This window comes from Monodelphis domestica, chromosome 1, assembly GCF_027887165.1.
Source record: "Monodelphis domestica isolate mMonDom1 chromosome 1, mMonDom1.pri, whole genome shotgun sequence".
Lineage (NCBI taxonomy): Eukaryota > Metazoa > Chordata > Mammalia > Didelphimorphia > Didelphidae > Monodelphis > Monodelphis domestica.
In genome coordinates this window covers 14,723,112-14,739,533 of record NC_077227.1, presented here as the reverse complement: position 1 = coordinate 14,739,533, position 16,422 = coordinate 14,723,112, and the positions used below count along the sequence as shown (strand labels likewise).

Genomic DNA, 16,422 nt, shown 5'->3' with positions numbered 1-16,422 from the left:
TGGAGATTCTACGATAAAATTGCAGAAGAGAAAAATGTTGAAATAACGGAAGAAAAGAAAACAGACCCAAAGACCCCAATGGAAAGTCTGGTGTTTGTTTGTTTTTTAAATGAAGGAAGTTATAAGAAGTAGAATAAATATCCTAGGTCAAACAATTGAGGGGTGGGGGACACTGTAAATAATTGATCATTATAAAGACCTTTGTCAGCAAGTGTTGAAAATCATTGAAATCCTTGAAGAAACATTAAGGAAGAATAACTCAAAAATCCAATGATATGAAAAAAGTATTATTGCAAAATAGAGACAAAAATTAAAAATATGTCTTCAGTCAAAAACATCTCACCTAAAAAGCAAGGAATGGAGAGATAATTCAGGTCTTATAGGTTTGACAGGACAGCAAAATGAAAACCAGAACAAGAATATTGTCTTTCAAGAAACCATAATAGAAAATTACTCAAAAGTATTAGAACTAGACAGAAAAGGGTAGACCGATAAGAATGTATGTTAAGACCAGAGAGCATCCCTTTATATATAAAAGCTATAAATGTGATTTTCAAGATTCTAATTTTTCAAGACAAAGAGTATTTTGGAAGGCTAGGAAAATATCAATCACATGTGATTCTCAGTTTCCTCCTTTACTCAATGAGCAGACTGGAAAATATTAGTGCTGAAACTCCTTGTCATTCTATTATATAGTTGGATGGCTCATTGGATTGAGAGCCAGGCCTAGAGATGTGAGGTCCAAGGTTCAAATCTGGCCTCAGACACTTCCCACCTGTGTGACCCTGGGCAAGTCACTTAAACCCCATTTCCTAGGCCTTACCTTGGATGATTTTATGATTTTAAGTAACTCTAGTCAGATACATGTCAAGCTTTGCATCAACTATGATTAAAAATGGTATATTAGAACATATAATATCAAAAAATAAAGAAGATGGCTTTTAAGAAGAACACATTATTTTTCAAAGTCAAATATAAGGTGTAGCTTAGGTGGCTCACTTCATTGAGAACCAGGCCTAGAGATAGGAGGTCCTGATTTCAAATATCCCCTCAGAAACTTCCTAGCTATGTTACCCTGGGCAAATCACTTAACCCTCATTGCTTTGTCCTTACTGCCCTCCTGTTTTAGAACTAATATATAACATTGATTCTAAGAGAGGAGGTGAGGTATTTTGTTTTGGTTTGTTTTTAAAGTAGAACACAATTCTCCCTAAGAAATAAAAAAGAAAACAAAATAGCTGTTTAACACAACTGATGACTTCCAAATTTTCCTGTTAAGAAAAGAAGTAGGAAGAGGCTATGAGGGCAAATATAAAATACAAAAGATATATAAAAACAATTAGCAAGTTTAAAGAAGTAGAAAGAAGAAAAGTAATTTCCTTTCAGAAACATTTAGTGATTAATATGGGGAGTAAAGAACAGGAGGGATCTTTGCTGGGAATCTAGGTTTAAATTAAAAGATAAATGGATTGTACTGTATTATATTGTAATATTTGAGATGTTAAGGGAACTCAAAGAAAGCCATTAACACATTGGATCAGCATCATTTGGTGAGTGTCATTGGAGATACAGAAGAGAAATGAATAAGATGGAAGGAACTTGATAAATTGTAATCTGCATTGTGTGAAAGAATATCCATGTTGATGTCAGCATTGGAATGTTTATGTATTACTTTCCAAACTTTGTGTTAATATCATCTTGGAGTACAAAGGTTATAATTTCTAGATTATAATCATGAAATTGTATCTTAATAATAACTTATGCTTATAATGTCGTTTTGAAATTAACACATTTTATATACCATACTTTATTAGTTAGTGTAAGTTTGTTCCTTTCAACACTTTTACATAAAGTAAAGTGATATAAATTGTTAGATTTAACTGTGGTTGGACTCTGAATATTTATATAGGTGATCATCAGGGATTTAATTTCTAAGTCCCAAATGAATTACTAAAGTAAATGGAACTTATGGTAGTTTATTTACAATAGAGGGAAGATATTAAGGAATGAGAGAGAAAGAGAGAGAGAGAGAGAGAGAGAGAGAGAGAGAGAGAGAGAGAGAGAGAGAGAGAGAGAGAGAGAGAGAGAGAGAGAGAGAGAGAGAGTGAGTGTGCTCTGGCTTCCTCTGATGATACCAGTTAGAAATTCTAAGCCCCAGCCAGGGGAAGAGAGTCTCAAGAAGATGTGCCTTTCCTGGCGGCTTCAAGCTGCCAGATAGGCTTGGTCACTAAGGGACCAATTGAAAGCTGTGCTATATGGAGATTCTACGATAAAATTGCAGAAGAGAAAAATGTTGAAATAACTGAAGAAAAGAAAACAGACCCAAAGACCCCAATGGAAAGTCTGGTGTTTGTTTCCTCTAGGGGTCCAGTTCCTCCAGTCCAACACTGAGCCAGAGAATCTTCCATTCAACTTGAATCTCAAATAGAATATCTTCTTCTGTCCTCTGATCCTCTTTTTAAGGATCATTTTCTCTTGTGTCTCCTCCCCTAAATTTCACATCTACCAATTAAAGCAGACACTTTTCTCCAGGACTGCCCACTCTTTAGTTCACACCTTCTTTGGTTAGATTATATTTTTTGGATTACTTAACATCTTTTCTGTTTAGTTCAGCTTTTATAGTTACTTAATACCTTTTTGTAGTTAAAATGGGTTGCTATACTTAAAATACTGAGTTATCACCTTTTGGGGATTAAAATCTAAAAATAGATGTGGATTACAATTCAATCTTCCCAGTAAAGGAAGAGATAAGTCTCTACATTGATACAATCAGGAAATAGCTTAATTCAATCTTCGCAATAGTCAATTAGTCTTATTCAAAATGACATTTATTAAATGGCTAAGTGGCTTAGAACTCTGGACTTTGAGTCAGGAAGACCTTAATTCAAGTCTACCATTAGACACCATTTTGTGACAACCTGAGCAAATCAGTTAGTCTGTGCCTCAGTTTCTTCATCTGTAAAATATGAATTATAATGGGACTAACCTCTTAAAGTTTTTATTGTGAGGATGAAATGACATAATGCTTGTAAAGCCCATTCCAAACCTTAATAAATGATAAGATTATTATTATTATTATAATGATTCATTTAGCTATTGATTGATAGATTGGTGAGTAAAATATCCTAGTTATTCTCACCATCTATGTGCATTACTTATTGCAAGTGCCTCACTATATACCTGCTTAAGACTAACTATCTCAATGGAAAAGTGCCCTTCTCCATGAATCATTGGATCACATGAATACTAAAAAGTAGAGACATTACTAAGAATTCTTTGGTTTTCTCTTAGGTAGGGAAAATGTTGAGAAAACTCATCTCAGTTAACATAAAACTCTTTGGAGAGTTCTGGAGCAAAAGGAATAGTAGTGGCAACAGATAAGATAGTGAGAGATTTTAGGGTTCTGATTCTTTTGAGAAGAACTCAACAATCCAGATGATTCCTCAATGAACTAGGCTACAAGAGTTCAAATAGTTTCCTGCTGGCTGAGTGAAGGACCATCCATTATATTAGTGAAACCCTTAGGGCAGCACACACTTCACACTCTGCTTCCTTTTTCTTCCTGTATTCATAAGACACTGGAAGTGATTCCTGTGAGACAGGAGTGATCTACTCACTTCCCTCATCCTCTCAGGTTTTAGACCACACTCCTTCCTTTTGGTTCTACATTGTCCAAATCTCTAATCTTCACCACCACTATAGCTTATGGAGGAACACTAGACTTAAGATTTAGATACCATGGTGTCCAGATGATCAAAGGTCAAAAAAGGATTTTTCCATAATATCTCTGTCTATGTCAGCATGTGAAGGAAACCCTTACCTGTCCTAGTTGAACAAAAGTCTTTACAATGAGCGGTAATTTACAGTGTCTTCCACCCCTTAATTGTTTGACCTAGGATGTTTATTCTACTTCTTATATCTTTCTTTGTTAAAAAAATGAACAAACAAAACAAAACAAAAAGAAACTTTACATTTATTCTTGGGGTTCTTGTGTCCATTTTCTTTTCTGGTATCTGAAGAATCCCGCTATATAATATTTATTTTCATCATGTGATATCAGTTAGATAAAAAGTCACCATCTTGCTGCCTTTGATGACAGAAAATTGGTCATAGGTAATACTATTTACTATTTCATAGTCATTGGTGGGCTCATTAACTACAAGAACAGTATTGTTGATTGGGTTAAATACAAGAGATCTTTTGAAGGAAAGTCTTCCTAATGACTGCCTTCAGAATATTCATATTTGTCAAACAACTTCTTCATAGACCCTAAAAACACTGAATTAAATTTATATAAACTATTGATCTTCTTAGGAATATGTTTATGAACCTTGGAGAAACTGATATCCTCTTAGTATTCAGGACAAGTTATTATTTTTGTGGGGAGTGGTACTATGATTTCTTCAGTAAATGGGATTCCTGGTGTGAAACCACCTCCACTGATGCTGATTGAATAGGTCACTCATGAATTATTATAAATTACTAAATGAGCCAGTTTCTTGAGATTTTACCTGAATCCATTATTGTATATATGCAAATTTTCTCTCATGATAGATTATACCTTCCCTGAGGTCAAGATCTATTTCCATTGCTTGCATTCCTAGTACCAAGCAAGTTTGGTTGAGTGATTGATAATCCATTTGTTTCAGAGGTAAGACTTGAACATTAGTCTTACTAGCTAACCCATTGTTTCAGTCCTACAAATTATTTTGTGTTTTTATTGAATCTATCTTGCCTGTTTATGACTGTCTTGAATACCAGTTTCTCAAGAAGTCAAGGATAGTCTTAATTTTGTTTTGTATCCCCAGCAATTCCAAAGTGCTGAAAAATGAGATACTTATCAAATACTTGGTGGCTTATTGATTATTTGTGAATCAGATTAAATTATAACTGAAAACTAATTAAATAAGGGGGAGGAGAAGGAGAAATATTATTTCCTGGGGGCATCAGGAAAATTATCAGAGATCAATCTGCAGCTTTCAGCACTCACCCCTTAAGTGGAAAGGAAGATCCTGTTACAAATAAATCCACTTACAAACTAATGTGTTATATCTGTCTGTGCATACAAAAGCAAACCATACAGAAAGGATTATAGGTTATTTAATCTTACTCCCTACCATTTATCATATCAGGATATCTCACTGCTCAACCAGTTGGCATCTATTTATTCCCACTTCTAAACAATCTGATTGCACATCTCCCACTTCTCTTCTGTTCACATTTCCCTTTGGTAATGAAGAGAAGCACCTTAAAATGATGATGAGAGATCCTGGGCTCAAAGCCAAAGTATCTGTGGTTGTATGTTTTGAAAGGAAGAATCCTCTTCACTGAGTCAAAGATCTTAAAGAATTTCAAATAAGATCCTGCTTAGGAAATATTTTATAAAGAATGATAGAACTCATTATATTTTTCCCTCAAATGCTCCCTTCTTCTGAATTTTGTCATCATGCTCAAGAATATCACTATCCTCGCAGGCACCTAGCCTCAAAACATAGATATCATCCTAAACTCCTCACTGGAACTTAGTTCATATTTTCTATCTGTGTCCAAATTTGTTGATTGTACTTTCCCATCAGTCATGTGTACCCTTTACCCTCTTTGTACTTCCACTACCCTGGCATAGCTCTCTACCTCTGGACTATATCAGTAGCCTTCTGGTTGGCAATCCTGCCTTGTATACCCCAAATCCAATCATTCTTCCATTCATCTCCTAAAATGATTTTAGAATATAAATTCCTTGAGCTCAGGGACCAAGTTTTGGCCTTTATTTGTAACTCCAGTACTTAGCCCAATGTCTTGTCTATAGTAGGTACTTAAAAATGTTTATTTCTTTCTTAATTTAAGTTATCATTATTATTGATAATTATAAATAATTTCAGCAATTTAATGGGTCTGTTATTTAATCAATATACATCTTTCAGTTGTTCAGCTTGACATTCATCCTATATGACTCCTGTTCTTGATTTCCCAATAATCAATCATAGAGATTCTACCTAATATTCTAGATATCTTGTTCTCATGGCAAGAGGAAGCTAACACTCTATTACCTTATTTTGGTTATTTCCAATTTTTCCTATATCTATATTGTTTTTAATGTAGTTCTTTGCATATTGTCTCTCTTATTAAATTTTGCACTTTCAAGGGCAGGTACAAATTTTTTCCTCTCTATCTCTCAATATTTAACACAGTGTTTGGTACTTTTTTAATGTTTATTTATTAACTAACCATGTAGATTGTCATTTCAGTTTCTGTGCTTAAAGAGACAAAGAGACTATTTAGGTACATCTTATTGGACACCAACAAAACTATGAGTGATTAAAAATTGATTCTGGATAATTTAAAAATTAAAATAATATTAAAAATGATAGAAAATACATGGACTAGCTGGCCATCATTTTACTACAGTTGCTTTCTCTGCAAAACCATAACACTTTTAGGACCTTACACAGTTTTCATGAGAGAAACACCTTACAAAGTATATGATTCTATAGAAATCTATGGGCAGCTAGATGGCACAGTAAATAAAGGTACCAGGTCATTTCCTTCTCCAGCTCATTTTACAAATAAGGAAACTGAGGCAAAGAATGCTAGTGACTTGCTCAGGGTCACACAAATGATAAGTATCTGAGATCAGAATTGAACCTAGGAAGGTGATTTCCAAGTTCAGCACTTTATCTACTACATCACAGCCGATATGTGGAAGAAATCCTCAATATAACATGCCTGATCATTGGTCATCTCAACTTTGCTGAAGCCCTTTAAGGAAGAGGAATTCCTCACCTCTGAAAGCACTCCAGATCATTTAGGGGCAGCTCAACTTGGATTTTAAGTCCATCTATCTACTATATCATGTTTTTAGATAGTCTTTGATTAACAATAAAAAGAGAATCCTTTGGCTTCAAAATTTGAGACCCTGAATATAATGTAAACTAGTTCCCATGTCTCCCCTACCTGCCCCCACAAAAAAACACCCCTCATTTTATCCTTCCATCAGCACTAACTGTTGTTGATGTCACTTCTACCTTTCATGACTAAATTCTGAAAAGTTCATCTACAATAGGAGTTCTAACTTTCTTTCTTAATCTCTTCTTAGTCTTTTATAATCTGGCTTCTGATTTTATCTTTCCATGATACTTTCTCCAAAGCTATCAGTGATCTCTTAGTGGCCAAATCCAATCACCTTTCCTGTCTTTCTTTTTGTTATTCTCAGAGCAGCCTTTGACAATATTAATTACTCTCTTTTCCAGGATGCTCACTGGTCTCTATGTTTGAGGGCCCACCCTCATTCTGGTTCACCTCCTACCTATCTAACCACTCCTCAGTCTCCTTTGCTGGATTCTATTTTGATCATACCCACTAATCACGCACCCTCTTCTCGACCCCCTCTCTACTACTTCACTTGGTGCTGTCATCAGAATGAATGGATTTAATGACCATCTCTGTGTTGATGATTATTAAGTCTATCTGCCCAATAAACATGTCAAAAACGGAACTCATTTTCCCCTTCATTCCCCCCCTCCCCTTCTAACTACCTTGTAAATACAGAGGACAACCCCATTTCCCTAGTCCCACTAGGCCTGCAACCTAGTAGTCATCCTGGTTTCATCAGTATTTTCCACTCTTCAGACACATTCTCTTGCCAAGATTTGCTCATTTGAGCTTTGAAACATCTGAATAAGCCTTCTTCTTTCCTCTGATGATGTCCTCACTGCTGTAAGCCCTAATCACCTCACATCTGGTCTATTGCAATAGTCTGCTGCTAAGTTTACCTTTCTCAGGTCTCAATCCATTCTGATCCATCCTCATCCAGCCATTAAAGTATCTATTTAATTTTTATAAAAAGAACTTTAACAATAAGCAGAACATGGTACCCAACTCTCTCACTCAAACTCCAGTGCATCCTGATCACTTTCAGAATCAAATACAAAATTATCTGGCCTTCAAGACCCTACCTTTCCAATGTTCGTACACATTGTTCCCCATTAGGTTTTCCTTGAGCTAGTGGCATTGACCTAGTGGCTTTTCCATGGACACATCGCTCCTTTCGTTGACTTTGGTTACCTTTAGCGGTTTCTCAAGCCTACATACATACATGTGGGTATATATTAATACAAATATGTAATATATTTATACTAATATATATACTTACAAATATACACATATGAATGTTCACATATGCATATGTGTATATCTATATGTGTATTTATCTTACATAAAATCCCAACTAAAATCTTATTTTCTCTAGGAAATCTTTCCAGTGCTTCTTGATGTTAATGCCTTCCTTCCTTCAATTATTACCTATTTTTAGCCACATATGTTCTTTGTACATATTGTCTGCCCTTTGTCTTCCCCATTAGATTGTGAGCTCCTGAAGTTCAAGGACTCCCTTTTATCTTTTAAAAAAATTCTCAGTTTAGCACAGTGCCTGGCACAAAGTACCTACTAAATAATGTTGGTTGATAAATTAATGATTTATGGTAATTAATCAACTTTATAACACCCTCACTTTAATGGATTTCTAAATTAAACTAAATGTGCCCTCCTAAAGAATTTTATGTGGCAGGTCTAGAGATAGGAGGTCCTGGGTTTAAATCTGACCTCAGATATCTCCTAGCAGTATGACCTTGGGCAAGTCACTTATCTCTCATCACTTAACTCTTACTGCTCTTCTGCCTTGGAACCAAAACAGAATACTGATTTTAGTATGGAAGTAAGGGTTGTTGTTGTTTTTTTTTTAAGAATCTTTATGTGGATTTAAAAAGGTATTTTAAAAAAATTTTTGAACTACCTTTAATCACATAATGATAAAAGATATACAAATCTCAACATCTAATGCCATGAGGAACAACTACCAGTTTAAGATTCAAGGATCAGCTAAAGTCCAACTTGAGGTGGGCTGGCATTACACCAAAGCAACTAGAACTCGCTGCCTCTGACAGAAGCAGCTGGCAAACCCACATTCACCATGCCGCCTTCACCTTTGAAGATAAGCGATGTCGAATCCTTGCCGCTGCGCATGAACGCCAACACCAGGCCACAACCACACCTCCTGTAACAACTGGCGTCCCACGCCCCATGTGCCACAAACTTTGCGCCTCAGTCTTTGGACTCCAAAGCCACAGGAGGGTACACCGTAGATGAAACTGCACAAAGACAATAGTCATTCTCGATTACTGAGAGACTACCAACTACTACTACTACCAGTTAAAAAAAAAAAAACAGATCAAAAACTTTCAAACATTTGATATGCCAATTTCTACATTCATTTATTTTGGCTCTACTTTGTTGCTGTCATCAGCATGGCTCTGATTGCTTTCATTTAGATAAAAACTTAAAACAAATTTTTAATGTCTGTAATCAATATTCCCTTTCTACCCTTTGTAGAAGACATCAATCTCTTGAGTTTAGAAAAGAAAAAAATATATATATATATATATATCACTGGAGATTTGCTAAGTTATCTCTTTGGCTTCATAAGTCCTACACATTAAGGGGGTTCTTAGGGAAATTTTGACATATTAAAATCTATCCACTGAAACAGAAATTGAAATAGAAAGAGGAAATAGATGATATTTGATGTTGTTCTTCCCTAGGCTGTACCCAAGACCTTTTCTACCTTACCCAGCTCTTCATAAAGCTTCACTCAAGCCCTGGACCTTTATTACTGAGCAATCTGTCTCTTCATCTGTCTCTGTCTGTCCCTTATCTTTCTGTCCTTGTCTCTTGCCCCCTCCTTCCTTCTTTCCCTCCTTCTCTCTCTGCCTCTCTGTCTCTGTTGCAGTCTCTTTCTCTCTCTCTTTCTCTCTCTCTCTTTCTCTCTCTCTCTCTCTCTCTCTCTCTCTCTCTCTCTCTCTCTCTCTCTCTCTCTCTCTCTCTCTCTCTCTATCTTTTTCTCCAATCTCAGTATCTTTTTTCCCCTACTCCCTTTACAGTTACATTTCATGTATTGCCTTCTCCCATCTTAATATAAACCCCTTGAGGGAAAGAACTTGCTTCATTTCTTATTTATTAAAATTACCATTAACACAGTTTCTGGCATATAGTGAGCTCTTTATAAATACGTGTTGACTGACCGACTGATGGGAAATGAGATTTCTTCCCTATGGAAAAAAACCAAATGCCAATGACAAAGAGAATGATCTGGTTATGTGACCAGAGAGAAATATAAGACCTCAGCAGTAAGCATATTTGACAAGGATCACAGATAAGGGACTGTAATGTGCATCAATGGCAAGATTAATAATCTTGATAATGCCATGGATTTGTAGATGTATTGGGTTAGGTAGAATACACATACAAATACACGTCCCATACATTCAATAGTTAAAGCTTAGGCAATGAGTTTATGCTACTCAGCAAGTGGAATTTTAAAAAATCTCACTAGATTATAATTAAAGAAAAAGCAGTTTGAGGCAGTAGGTAACATGCTATCTCTGGAGACAGGAAAAACTAGTGTCGAGCTATACTTTTAATATTCACTACCTCTGTGCCTTTGTACCTGCCACTTAACCTCTCTTAGCCTCAATTTCTCCCTTTAGAAACTGGATATTCATAATACCTGAAAGCTCCCACCTCACAGAGTGGTTATTAAATTCCAGTGGAATCATATGGGCAACGGAATTTGCAAATGTTCAAGTATTACATTAAGGTGTTGATTGATAAACCCAAAGTCTTTTAATGCATAAAATTTTAATCTACAAGAGGCATTTCTTGGAATCAGGAAGACCTGGGTTTCACTCTATTCCTGATAAATCCCTGCCCTGTGGGTTCTTGGGTAAGGCCCTTAACCTCTCTCTGTGACAGGTTTATCCAGGATCATATAATGGCGGATAATTTTAAGGGTATTAGATGGCCAAGCAAGTATAAAGGGAAATTGAGAAAGCAACTCAGCTCAACTCTTCCAATATTCCCCCCCAAGAAACTTTAAAATAATGTCTCAAATTAACAGTGGGAGTAAGAGTCAACAACACGTCTGGGTGAGATATTTTTCCTGCCCAAGTCACCTTAGATCAGCAAAATAATTTGGTGAAACAGAGGTGAAATTCAACTCAGATTCAGGCATTAGCACCAGCCATGAAAATTGAAGGAAGCTATAAAAGTGGTGAAGACAGTGCCTTCTGGGGTTCTCAGCTCACAGATGGTAAGGTGGTCACATAATTGTTCATAATGAGATTATAAGAAACCATTTCCTGTCACTGAGTACAGGACCCTGTCATTGCTGATACATAGTTTGGGGTCCCAGTTCTAGAGCAAAGAGGAGCACTATCATTTGTGGCCTCAGAGAACAAGGAGCCCTGGTCACAGTTCCAAAGCAGAAAGGAGCACTAGTGCTTGCAGCTACAAGGGAGTAAGTTCCCTTCCGAGGGAAGACCAGGGAACAAACAAGGAAAGCAGTGACCACCTTTTCTTGGGTCATATCACCTTAGAATGACTGAAAAAAAATATTAGAGATTTCTAGAATTAACTCTGAAAACAACAGCAAAAATGTGCTGTTGGAATGAATGTTGGAAAATGAAAAATGAAAGTTGGAATGGTTTCACCCCTACCTTGAAAGTAGAGATAAATTTTAAAATTAATTTAAAAATTAAGAAATAGGAAAAAATAACACAATTTTAAAAATAATTTGACCCTGGAAGTTACTGTAGTAATAGAGAAGAAAAAAAAAACACAAACCCAGAAGAAAACAACAATATTATAATAGCTATAAGCAAAGGCTAAAAGAAAACAAAAACAAAAACAAAATTTTAAATCAGACAGAAGCCCAACAAGAATTCCTGGAAGTTTCAAAAGGGATTTTAAAATCAAATAAAAGAAGTAGAAAAAATTTTCAGGAAAAAAATCCAAGATAATTATGAAAAGAGAATCATTAGCTTGGAGAAAAAGGCACAGAATAATATATTTAAAAGTAACTTTGTTAAGAACAGAATTGGCCAAATGGTAAGAGGATACAAATCCACCGAAGAGAACTTTAAAAAAAAGCAGAATTGACCCATGAATTTTTCTCTAGGTGATATATTCCTTCTTTCACATCATGATGAACATGGAAACATGTATTATATGATAACATATCAAATTATATCATGAGAATGGGAAGAAAGGTGAGAACATGGATGAAAAAAAAGTCAGAAAACAATTTTAAAAATTATATCAACAAAGATATTGAAAAAAATATTTAAAATAATTTTAAAATCAGAATTGGCCAAATAGAAATAAAAGAGGCACAAAAATTCACTGAAGAAAAGAAATCTTTAACAAGCATAACTGGCCAAATGGAAAAGAGATCCTAAATTTCATTGAAAAAATTTAATTCCTTGATAATTAGAATTGGGAAAGTAGAAAGAAATGACTAGATGAGACAGCAAGAAAAAATGAAGCAAGACAAAAGAAATGGAAAAAAATAGTAGAAAATGTGAAATATGTAACTAGAAGAAAAAAGAAATTGCTTGAAAAATAGATCAATAATATAGAATTTAAGAGATATTGTACTACATGGAATCCATGATAAAGAATATAGAGCCTAAATATTGTTTCCAGAAATTATCAAGGAAAACTGATTTGTTATTCTAGACCCAGATAGTAAATTAGAATTAAAAGAATATGTCAATCACTCCCTGAAAGACATCCCAAAAGGAAATCTCCCAGGAATATTATAGCCAAGTTCCAGAGCTTTCAGGTCAAGAAAAAACTACTGTAGTCAATTAGGAAGAAAGACCACAAATATTGTAGAGTCACTCAGGATTACATAAGATTTAGCAACATCAACATTAAAGAAATGTAACACTTGGGATATGATATTCCATAAGAAAAAGGAGTTAGAACTATAACATTAAACTAGCTGGAGAAACTAAGTATAATCTTGCAGGAAAACCAAGAAAAATTTAATAGACTAGGAGACTTCCAAGCATTCATGATATCAAAAACAAAAACAAAAACAGCAGAGCTGAATAGAAAATTTCAATTTCAAAATCAAGACTCAAGAGAAGTATAAAAAAGAAATTATGAGAGAAATTTTAAGAGATTAACAAGGCTAAACTGTTTACAAACCTGTATGGGAAGATAATTGGGCAACTAGTAGGCATGGTGGATAGGTTTCTTGATCCAATTAAGGAAAACTTATCTTCCTGATTTTAAATCCAGTCTCAGACACTTACTGACTGTGAAAATGAAATGAACTGGCCCATAAAATGGAAATGGATAGCAAAATGAATTAAAAAACAGAATGCAACAAGACTATTTATAAGAAGCACAGTTAAAATAGATTTACATAAAGTAAAAGTAAGGGACCAGAGATAAATCTATTGTGCTTCAGCTAAAGTTAAAAAAGAAAAGGCTATCAATTATGATCTCAGAAAAGTAAAAAAGGAAAGATAGACATAATTAAAAGAGATAAGAAGTAAAACTATATTTTGTTAAAAGAGTACAACAGAATTAGTATTAATAATGAACATATGTTCACCAAATGTCACAACATCCAGATTATTTTTTAAACCCTTACCTTCCATCTTGGAACCAATACTGTGTATTGGTCCTAAGACAGAAGAGTGGTAAGAACTTGGCAATGAGGGTCAAGTGACTTGACTAGGGTCACATATCTGGGAAATATCTGAGGCCAGATTTGAACCTAGGACCTCCTATCTCTAGGCCTGGCTCTCAATCCAATGAGCTACCCAGATTCTCCATCCAGATTTTTAAAGAAAAATTAAATGGCTTAGAGGAAAAAATAGATGATAAAATTACATTAGACATTGTCTTCAACTTTCCCCTCTCAGAAAAAAAGGTGAATCTAACTATAAAAGGTATCAGCAAAGTTAGGAGATTAATAGAATTTTAGAAAAGTTATTTAAGATAGACCTCTGGGGTGAATTGAATGGAAAGTTATATAGTACACACCTTCACAACAGTTTACTACTTATTAAATCAAAAGACAATCAAACAAAAACATTCAGAAATGTCAAAAAAATTAAATACATCCTTTTCAGATAATAATGCAATAAAATGATACCAATTAAAAGGCCACATCAACACAGATTAAAAAAGTAATTGTATATTAAATAATCTAATTCTAATGAAAGAGTGGGTTAAAGAATGAATCACAGAAACAATTAATAATTTTATTAAAGAGAATAATAAGAATACAATATAGCAGAAATTATGCAGCCAAAAAAGTTCTTCAAGGAAAATGTGTATATCTAAATGCTTATATAAATAAATTAGAGTAAATCAGATAAAAACAACTTGGGAATGCAATTAAAAACTACTTGGAACAGAACAAACTAAAAATTTCCAATTAAATACCAGATTCAGAATCCTGAAAATTAAAGTAGAGATTTTTTTAATGAAAGTAAAACAATAATAAAACTAAGAAATAAAAATAGAATCTGCTTTTACAAAAGAACATATAAATCATGGATTAATGTTGAAAAGAAAATCATCAAAAATAAAAAGCATAAGTAAACCACCACTGAAAACAAACAAGACATTTTTAAAAGATATTTGTCTTAATGAGGTGGTAATAAATCTAACAATCTAAATAAAATGGATAACTATTTGCAAAAAGTATATAAATTGCCCAGATTAATAGAAGAGGAAATAAAAGACTTCTATAACCTTGCCTTAGAAAAATAAATTCAACAAGCTATCAATGAGCTTCCAATGAATAAATACAGGCACCTTTACACATGAATTCTAAAAGCCTTTTAAAGAATAATTGATTCCAATACTTTGTAAACTATTTAGAAAAACAGGCAAGAAAGTCCTACAAAATTATTTTTGACACAAATACAGTGCTGACATCTAAACCAAAAACAATAAATCCAAAGAAAATGAATTAGAGGCAAAATTCCTTAATGAATATGTATGCAAACATTTTAAATAAAATGTTAGCATTGTGACAAGGAAATCACTTTAAAAGACTGATATATATTAATTTAAGGTCGCCAAGGAGTTCAACAATGTAATTCCTTAATGAAAACTCAAGTCAGCAGTCAACCTTTTATGGAGTTTAATTACAAACAGGAGGAAGAAAGGTATTAGAGAGAGAGAGAGAGAGAGAGAGAGAGAGAGAGAGAGAGAGAGAGAGAGAGAGAGAGAGAGAGAGAAGGGAATAGGGCTTAAATACCCCCTCTGTTAAGGCTGGGCCAAAAGGCCCAAGCTCTTAGATAGCTGAGGCAAAGAAAAGAGATCAGTCCCTATCACTCATGTGACCAAAATGGAGAAACAGTCTCAGGGGCCTCCACCTCCAGCTTCCTTCAGAGCAAGCTTCTCTGAGCACAACCTCTCAGAGCACAACCTCTCCAACTACCCTTCAGATCTCAGACCTCGCTATCTTTCAGGAAACCATCCAAGTTCCCTCCCCTCAGTTCTCACATCTACCAATCACTGTCCATGTCTTCCCTGTGCCAATGGTGGCTCTAGCTTAACCCAGGACTGCCCAGAGGTCTGTGGCTTTGCACATGTCTGTTGAAGGTCATATTCTCAAATAATTAAATCTTGATCCTTTGCTGCAGCCCTTCCTAAATCCTGTTACCCTGAGTAGGGTGGAGATTGGAAGTTCCAAGACCTGATTCTGTCATTCCAAATATCTCTATTGTATCAATTCTAAAATCAATCATGACTCAAAGAACTTCCTGTTCTATGCTTAAGCATAGGTCAAAGCCCTTTCCATTGTTCAGCAAAAGGTTTCTGTCCTAAAGTAATCTTAAGTAGGGAGGAGAAGGACCCTCCCATGCCAAAGGGGGTTCATATTCCAATAAACTATCAGTAGGAAATTTTTCAAGTATGAAATTTCCCAATGGTGAAATTTCCAACATTTATAAGTCTAAGAAATTTTAAGGTTTACAGCATAGAGATTGCAACAATATATACAAAAAAGCAGACACTGTGAATAGGTGAGATGATTTGTAAGAAATCATGTAAAATGAAGTGAGTAAAAATAGAACATTGTACACAGTTTTAGCAATATTGTATGGTGATCAGCTATGAATGGTTTAGCTATTCTGCTCAATTCAATTATTCATTACAAGTTTGAAGGACTTATAATGAATAATGCTATCTGCCTGTAGAGAAAGAAGTGATCAATTCTTAATGAAATATGAAGCATCTTTTCTTTTCTATATTTATCCACAATTAAAAAAACATGGTAATATGAAAATATTTTGCATGATTTCATATGGATAATTGATATCACTTTTCTTGCCTTATGTGTAGATAGAAGAGAGTTTGGAAAAAGGGAGGAAATTGCAAACTCAAAATCTAAAAAAATGAATTTTGAAAAAATTTAATAACATTTTTAAAAGACTATAATTTTAGGGTTTGTACCAGTATTGTAATAAAATTTCAGGTTTGTATTAAATAATATATAATGCAGATAAAATACCCCATGAATTTTGAATATAATGTGCCAAGGTTGAATACCTTTCAAAG

At 34.5% G+C, this 16,422-nt stretch overlaps 1 protein-coding gene across 2 annotated transcripts in view; it reads left to right on the top strand.

Annotated features, from left to right (window-relative positions):
• The window catches only part of PCDH15 (protocadherin related 15), a 1,570,906-nt gene that overhangs the window by 1,196,430 nt on the left and 358,054 nt on the right, over positions 1-16,422 (top strand). The gene's annotated exons all lie outside the window — the stretch shown is intronic.